Here is a 9,341-nt window from a genome sequence, read left to right on the forward strand (position 1 = left end):
ATAGTGAAGGCCTTTAGCTTCTAGAGCGGAGGCCCTTCCAGCTCGGGATTTCTTGCCACGTTTTTATCATTTCGTTATACTGTGCTTTGGACCTGGCTACGACGTGACATCCCAGAGTCGGGAGAAGGACATCCTTTTACATTTTCTTACTATTTCTACTTCGACTTTCGTGTGTCGTCGCTACTTTTCTTTCCCATTTATGCCCTTTCTTTCCCCATTTCTTGCATTTTACTTGAAATCCGTAATTACTTCATTTATCTATTTAATATTTAAAACTCTTTCAAGAGGATGCAGCTTATACCGAAGACTTTTTGATTGATGAAACGATGCTAGTGGTCAAGATGAGATAAATAGTCGAACTGAATAGCTAGTGATATCCTATTGGTGCTAGGAATCTATCATGTAATAATATATTATTATTGTCAATATCTTTTCTTTATTTAATCTATTACTGTGCATGGTCGAGACGTAAATTTTGACAATTTTTCTATACCTTTATTTAAAATTTTAGATACCGTGTTTCTAGGGTTTTCATGATGTTTGGCCTTCAAATTATTTCTACATTGTCTACTGTAGTTGATTCACTTTTATTAGTATATCTTAAAGGAGGCAACGGGTTTATTGAATTCTTCAGGGAAAAAAAAAATCGAAAGATCCATCGAGATTTTTAATTACAATGATAATTCGTAGAGGATTTTCAGTAATTTTGAAGCACGGCGTTCTTGTTTGTCCAAATCATTTATTGCGTGTCCAGGACAATCACCTTTTGAAATTCAATCGAAAGATAAGTGCATCAATTACGAAGCTCCGTGAATCTGTTGAATGAATGAAAACGTGCTCCGAAAGCAACTACAAACATTTCCCTGACCAGTGCTCCTCACCAACATCCATATAAAGGATGGTATAGCATAAGATACTTGCAACAAATTTTGCAATGGCTCTTCCTGCTTTGCTCACAAACTTCCTCCCCTCCTCGATCCGCCCTAACCAACCCTCTCTCTCACTCTTCAGTCGCCCTCGCTCCTCCTTCTCCTCCCCCTCTGCCGTTTCCTCAGGCACTCGGTTTGCGAAATGTGCTTTGACTATTGAAGATGAAGATACCGCGAGACGTTCGGCGAATTGGAAGCCTAGCGTTTGGGACTATGGCTTTGTGCAGTCACTCAATACTGATTTCCCGGTAATGATTCTCTTTTCTTTTCTTTTTTCCAGCACACAACCCAACCTAGCTGAATGTATGATGCGCATGTGTACTTGCGAATTAGATTCATTGTCGATATATAGGCGAGAGCTCAACAGAGCTTACTCACATGTTTTTGGAAATAGCATGAGGATCGATCTGTTTCAATACAAGAGAAAATATTCAACCCTGCCTATGCATTAACTTTGATTAAGATCTCATTTTTCTGAGTTTATCATGTGCCTAGGTGGATAAATATACAGAGCAAGTTCAAAGGTTGAAGGAAGAAGTCAAGGGTCTATTCCACAGGGAGATGAATCAGGTGGCCAAGCTCGAGTTCATTGACGTGGTTCAAAGATTAGGACTAGGATACCATTTTGAGACGGAGATCAATAACTCTCTCAGTTCCATCTATAACAACACTGAAGATGTTCAACTTTTGGACAATCTCTACGTTGTTTCCCTTCGATTCCGGCTACAGAGGCAACATGGATACAACGTACTGCAAGGTAGTTGCCACTAGCTATCCTTTTGCAAATAATGTTGACACGTCAAGATTTATCTTACCATTCCTTTTGTTGGACGTAAAGATGTCTTTCAAAGGTTTATGAACAAGAAGGGTACGTTCAATGAATCACTCAAGAAGGATGCGAGGGGGCTTCTTAGTCTTTATGAGGCTTCTTTCCATGGATTGGAAGGTGAAACCATAGTTGATGAAGCTTGGAACTTTGCTTCGAAGCATCTGAAGGATCTAAACCTCGACGAAGTTCCCTCTAATCTAGCGAGCCACGTGAGTCATGCAATAGATATGCCGATCCACTGGAGGCCAAATAGGTTAGAGGCTGGTGGTTCATGCACATGTACGAGAAACAGCAAGACAAAATCCCTTCTTTGCTACGATTGGCTAAATTAGACTTTAATATACTGCAATCAACCCATAAGAAGGAAATCAGCAACTTGGCAAGGTATATACACCACCACTCCATACATAGATGATAGATGCATTTGAAGTGAGGATTTAAATTCATGCAAATGCAATACACGGAGGAGCGTAATTTGATCGACTTAGTCATCACATTGCAAATTTTTTCAGGTGGTGGGTTGAGCTTGGAGCGAATAAGATGACCTTCTGTAGGGACAGGCTAGTGGAACACTATTTTTGGTGCTGTGCAATGGTTTTTGAGCCTCAATATACAGCGTTTAGAGATATGACGACGAAGCTCACTTGTATGGTAACACTTATCGATGACATTTATGATGTGTATGGGACGTTGGAAGAGCTTGAGGTCCTAACAGATTTCATTGTTAGGTTTGTGTAATATTATCACCATCGTCATTTTCCTTCGAAACTATAATTGCCAAGAACAAAGAGAGGAAATTATTATTTCTATGAATGACGTTATGGATAGGATTATCTGTTATGAATTAAATTTTTCAAAGTGTTTTGGACATATCATTTTTTGGTTTAGCTTTTTTTTCCTCTATTTAGTTGATTTGATTGAGCTAATAAAGTAATCATAAGCACTAGTTTTCATCATCGTTACTAAAAGGTATTTTGATTGACGGTAAACATATAAAACTGTTAAAATGGTGATATTTTGTCTAGGTGGGACATCACGGACATTGATAAGCTTCCTTTGACAATAAGGGTTTGTTTCCTAGCCTTATACAACACGACCAATGAAATTGGGTATTGGATGATGAGAGAGCGAGGAATCAATCCTATCCCTTACATGCGCAAAGTGGTAATCTCAACTTGCTCAATCTTTCACCTGAAAATTTATGTGGGTTCCTAACCCTAGCCTGTGCATGGCAACTCGTTTCTTTGCTTCTACCTTTCCCTTATGACTTCTCTTTTAACATTTGAGAATCCGAAAGAGTACGAGAAAAGATCATCCCTCGACTTGGCAATTGACACACTTTTTGAATTTGACTGCTGTAGTGGGCGGATGAATGCAAGGCGTACATTAAGGAGGCCCGTTGGTACAACAAGGGCATTAAACCGACACTGAGCGAGTACATGGACAATGGGGTGACTTCAATTGGAGGGCTGATCATGCTGTTGGGCAGCTACTTCCTAACCATGGACAAACCGGTGGAAGAGGGACTCGATTTCGTGTCGAACATCCCGAGCGTCATGCATTGTTCTGCCAAGATCCTTCGACTCAACAATGATCTCAGCACATCATCGGTAACTTACTTCAACATTTGTCTTTCCCCTCGTATATAATCTCTTATAAAAAAGCACAACAACATTGGCACGTTCACAGTGACGTGCTACTCTTTTTAATTTAACTTGATACGGATGCCAGATGAATCTTGAGACTAATGTTTGCAACCCGTCGATGTTGTCCATGCATAGCATGAATTAGCACGAGGAGACAACTTCAAGGCACTAGAATGCCACATGAATGAAACCGGCGCTTCAGAAGAGGCCGCGCGGGAATATATCAGGCATTTGGTGCATGAAACCTGGAAGAGGATGAATAGAGATGTGTTTGAGGACTACCCATATCCCGGGTTCGGGCCTTTTCTTGGGGCCTGTTTGAACTTGGCACGAGCATCTCAATGCTTTTATCAGTATGGAGACGGACACGGCCTTCCTGCTTACAAGACCAAGGACCATATTGTGTCGGCTTTATTCGACCCTGTGCCCCTCGATTAGGGATGCATTGTTGATCGAGGTCCGGTTTTTTGGAGAGAGCCCTTTACCTTATTCGTGTCTCTTAGCTTTTGGGGTGTGTCTGTGTGCTCTAAGATGTTGACAGGTGTTTGTCCAAGCTTCATAAGATTTGCCGGACCGGGCTTTGTTTTGTGGCTGATTAATATAAATTGCTGATGATATTTGTGGTGACCGACGTTTATATTATGCTAAATATATAGCGTTTCACATTGGAGATAGATTGGACAGAAAAAGAATATATAGCAAGCAAAGCAAAACCACTCGAGACACACTGATCGATGCCTATACGCCATCTGATTGATTGCATTCTTGGTCTAGAACTTTGGGGACGGAATATGTCACATTGGATCTAAAAGTTACGGCTCCGGCGCTGCTGATCATGGTGGAGAGATTTTTTCCTGAAGTTTCCGGGCATGGAGGACTACATAAGGAGTGGGCAAGTGAAGCACCTTGTCCCTAACTAAGGCATCACCTTTGTTGACACCTAAATTTTGGGTAACTTATTTAGTCATTTATTGCATAAAAATTAGGGATTAATTTTTAATCCCTAAGAAAAAATGTTATAATTCAATTGCATAGCATATAATTTTTTAGGTGCATTTATTTTTAATTTACATGTTTTGCATTTAGGACCGGTGGTGGATGGGTTCGAATTAATATTTCTGAGCTCTAGATTTAGCAGGCCGAGCTAGGCCCACGAAAGGAGAAAATTAACTCAAGCCCGTCGTTATTTTTAATTAATTATCTTGTGAGAAATTAAGATTTGATGCGATATTATGATGATTTTTTGGAAATTAAGAAAATCTCATTGTAATCTTATCTTTATCAATAGATGATGAAATCAGGGGAGAATATTCTTGAGATAAGGATTTTTGTGATAAAGAGATTATAAGCAATATTCGTGAGATGAAAATATTAACAAAAAAGATCACGTTTTGTTTCATCTATAAAAGGATGCGTACGGAGTTCAATCAAGAGGAGGGCGTTCAGTTTTTGGCTTTCGGAGGATTTTGGAAATCGAAAAAAGAAAAGAAAAGTGAACACCCAAAAGAAAAAAAGCAGCAAAAAGGGTCTGACAACAAGGAGAAGAGAAAGAAGGAGAAAAGAGAGAAGAGAAGTGTAAAGCCAGAAGAAAAGGGGGTGATTTGACCCCTACTATTCATCGTCTCCCCAAGCTTGCTGCCCACGTTGCTGCTCCATCCGCGACTGCCCAGAGCTCCTCCGTCTCACCGCGCGATTACCGCCGTTCACTACACCGCGCCATCACCGCCCTATGCTCAGTCCCCACACTCGCTCGGAGCCCGATCTACCGCGCCGGAGCCACTCCTCACCCGCCGCCACTGCAACTCGCGAGACCCGATGCCTCCACAGAGTCCGCACTGCACCCTGTTATTCCGAGCCTCTACTTGATCACGAACCGTCCCTGACGCCAGCTTCGCAACGCCTGCAGATCCCGATTCCTCTCTGCTGCAAGCCGTAAGCAGCTCTCTGCCCCTGCCTTCGCCGGTGGACCACCGCTACCTGACGCCAGCAACCAAGCAATCGCCGGCACTCACACCCTTTGCTCCAACTCGACTCCAGCAGCACCGTGCGACCCGACTCCAGCCCTGTCGCCCCCGTGAAACTGCTGTTGCCTCGCCGATCTGCTCCACCAGCCCGACGAGGCCCATTGCGCCTTAGCCGATCTTCACCCTTATCTGCCGCCATGGAGCTGCTCGCCGACACCTCCGCTCACCAAACCGCGAGCCCATCTGCTCTACACCACTGTTGTTAATCACGACGCCAGGACCGGCCGCCCTTGCTCACTCAACGACCTGCTACCTGAGCCCCTCTGTTCTACTCCACTCCTGCTCGCCTATCTGTCGCCAGCAACGCCTGTGACGACCTACTCCTCTGACGGACTACCGCTGAGCCAGTCCACTTGCACGCGGCTGCCGCCCTTCGTCGGAGCTCCAAATGCCGCCGACCTATCACCTTTGGAGACCCATGAGCAAGCCGTGCTCGAAAAAGAGAAAAAGAAAAATCAGATTAGGTAGTTTTTCTTTTATTATTTTTTATTTCTTTAATATTCTGTTTTAGTGGAATTATTCCTTAATATATTATTGATATTCCAACATGAAATAGTCCCTCAAGCGAGGGATTGACAGTCCGATTTTCACGCCCGAAATCCAACTCGCAATCCCTTACAAAAATCGACAATCCAATCTCAAGCTCAAGATTCGATTCGCAATTTAATTTAAAATTGGTCAACCCGATCTCATGCGCGAGATATGGTTCATCAATTTTTGGATATCAATCTTATCTTGTTTAATTTACTTCGTCAAGTTAGTTGAGTCAATCTTATTTTCGTAAAAAAAAATCCAAAAAATATTTTAGTTAGGATTAGATTTGCTTTAGAATATTTCCTGTTTTAGGGTTAAAATTGCAATCTTATTTCGAATTTTAAATAAGAAAATCCAAAAAAATGTTGAATTAGGATTAGGTTTGTTTTGGTTATTATCTTTTATATTTAGAATAAGAATTTTATTTTGAATCATGGAAAAGAAAACCAAAAGAAAAAGCACATTCATTTAGGATGTTAGTTTTATCATTATTTGAATTGCATGTGAAATTTAATTTCGAAATTAATATAAAAACACAAAAAATCATCGTGCATATATCATGTTGAATTAAAGCATTCTTTGCACGTCGTTGCATGTTAGGGTTGCATGTTTATCAATTATAGGTAGATAATCTCTCCTAGATAGATTGCATGCTTTTGTTAGGAAAATGAAAATGCCCACGTCATATAGAATTAGATTCATAAAATGCACGTCATTTATTGATTGTTGTTAGGTCCATTTAATTAGAAATTGTCCGTCATTAGATTATGTCATTTAATAAATGTTGCGTGACATATAGCTCGCATATTAAATTGTATGTTGCATGTCATTTTAGTTAAAATAATCTTGTACGCCATTGCATTGTATTATACGTCATTAGAATTAAGTCATTTTGGTTAATTTAGATTGCATATTTAATAATTGCATGTTCATTAAGAAATCACAAAAAAAATTATTCATATAGTTTAGGACATGTTGTCATGCCATATCATTCCATATTAAATTAAAAGCATTGCATTGCATATGGATTATAGTCTCGTTAAAAAAAATGAAAACAAAAAGAAAAGAAATTGCTTGTTAATTAGAAACTATATCTAGGGTTGTTGATGTGGATTTTAATTTAACACTACAGATGCTTTCGTTGCTTTGAGGTAAGTCTTGCATTATTTAACTGTTTTTTTGGGTGTTAAATTGGTGGTTTGCGCACCCGCATGAACACCTCACATGTTAGGGAACTAGTTTAAAATTAATCCAAGTTGCTTGCAAAACCTTCTTTTCAAAATAAAAGAAATGGTACCGAAATGGCGTTAGAGAAATTTAGCGTAATCAAGTTCTCGTACCCAAATATCTGGTTCGTAGGAGTAAAGTGAATCTCCCGTTACTTTACTTGGGTTTCTAATCGACCCACCAAAAATAGATTAGTGGCGACTCCTAATTAAAAATTTGCATGTTAAGAATTTGAACCGAAAGTCGTGAATTGGTATGGGCTTGGGAGAGCCCGAGTTAAGTCTAGACTTAACAATCCATTAGCCAAACTTTAGGTGGTTTACCCCCGAAAAATTAGGTCGCAACAACCTTCTTGCCGGTGGGGAGCCATTTCGTCCATGAGCAACTTCTGAAGCAAGTGAATAGTCTCCTAGTTGAATTTCTGAACAAGCAAAATATCTAGTCATGAGACCGTATCTACGGCAGAAGTTGGTCTTGGTGAGAGTAAATAAATTCATTCGACACCTTTCATTATGTGGTAACTAAGGATTGTTGACTTATTACCTGGAGAAAATGAGGCCTTCTACTTGAATATCACCAGTGATGAACTCTCAGGTTTCATTAACTTTGTGCAAATGGATGAATTTGTCAAAATGAAGATCTGGCAAATTTTAACAATTAGACTCCATTGAAAGCAGACGTCCTGCATTTCATTTGCAGAAAGAATTGGGACTGTCAATGCATGTGGATTTACAAGGATGAATTTGATGGCAATATCTCTCGGAATACATATAACGCAACCTAGCAGGAAAGGTTTGCAGCTTTTAGCAGACTTATTTTCTCAGGTTACACATAAGCATCGCCCTTAAAATAAAATATGATTCTTCTCAAGTCTATTTGATAAGTGCCTCGGGGGCACTTCTAAGAGAAGGGATAGAATCCGATTGGCGGTTAGAAGAGAGTGTAACGGAGAAGACATAGGAATGACGGAGTGATGGAGAAAGGCGAAAGAATCATTCTGTGATTTGGAAGAGATCATGGAAACTAGACAAATTTTGTAATATAACTTCCAAAAAAAAAAAAAAAGAAGAAGAAGAAAAAAGGTATGATACGTCCGAGTTATAGACCGATAGATCCTTATAACACTGCTTTGCAACCTAAAATCATAGGTGATCAAACAGAACACGAGTTGCAATATCCAACTGACCAGGCGGGAATGAAATATAAAAAGCGTCATAGACGGAGCACATTGCTGATTTACTGGCACGAAGATATTGGGTATCTAGATTACATGTGTTATCCTAAATAGGATGGATGAATGATAAAACTTTCCATCAATTAAAAAGAAGAAAATGTGGAGTTGTGGGTTAGGTTGCTGACTCTTGTGGGTTCTTTAGAACTGATCAAGTGTCGAAACTTTCAAGTTTCAGTATCCAAAGTTTAGAAATTTGCCAAATACATTTCTACATGCTCCTCGACATCCCTAGGCTTGGGGCAAACTTAAGACAACTGATTAGGGGTCCGACGGTCGGACGGTTGGAGTTTGATATGTAAGAGTTTTCCTAATGTTGACTAAATTAATTAATATTGTAATTTATTGTTTTTACGGTTACCGTAAAACATGGTTGGTCTAAGGTGAGATAGAATGTTTCTTAATTAGTCTAATATGGGATGGCTAGTGTGGGCCGAGTTGAGCCTGGCTCATAATAAGAGGGACTGGCTGGAAACTCTATAAATAGTGCTCAAGTCTCTCCTCTAACCCTAATTCTCACATATATCATCACCTAAGGGGCGTTTACCTAACGTTAAACGTGAGGGGGGCCGCCTCATTGAGCCAGTGATATGGAGGGCAATAGAGGAGAAGGACTTGATGCGTGGATCCCCTTGATATATGCAGGTAATCCTTTTTCTGCTTCCGCTTTATGTTCGATGGATCCCAAAACACAAGTGCGTTAATCTTTGTACTCAATTATGCATGTTCTTGTTCTGGTTATGGAGATCTTGGGATTGCGCAATTTGCGTCCAACATGTGGTATCGGAGCCTCCATAACCTTAGAACTTGAATGCAATTGATTTTGCCCTAATTTGTACGGATTAGCCCTAATTAGTACGGATCTTGCCCTAATTTGTGATTTTCGAGACTTTTTGTTCAATAAAAAATTAAAATAAATCA

At 40.1% G+C, this 9,341-nt stretch overlaps 1 pseudogene; it reads left to right on the forward strand.

The window, feature by feature from the left end:
- The first annotated feature begins 934 nt into the window (after positions 1-934).
- On the forward strand, positions 935-4,031 carry LOC104456773 (annotated as a pseudogene).
- The last annotated feature ends 5,310 nt before the right edge of the window (positions 4,032-9,341 follow it).

This window comes from Eucalyptus grandis, chromosome 1 (assembly GCF_016545825.1).
Source record: "Eucalyptus grandis isolate ANBG69807.140 chromosome 1, ASM1654582v1, whole genome shotgun sequence".
NCBI lineage: Eukaryota > Viridiplantae > Streptophyta > Magnoliopsida > Myrtales > Myrtaceae > Eucalyptus > Eucalyptus grandis.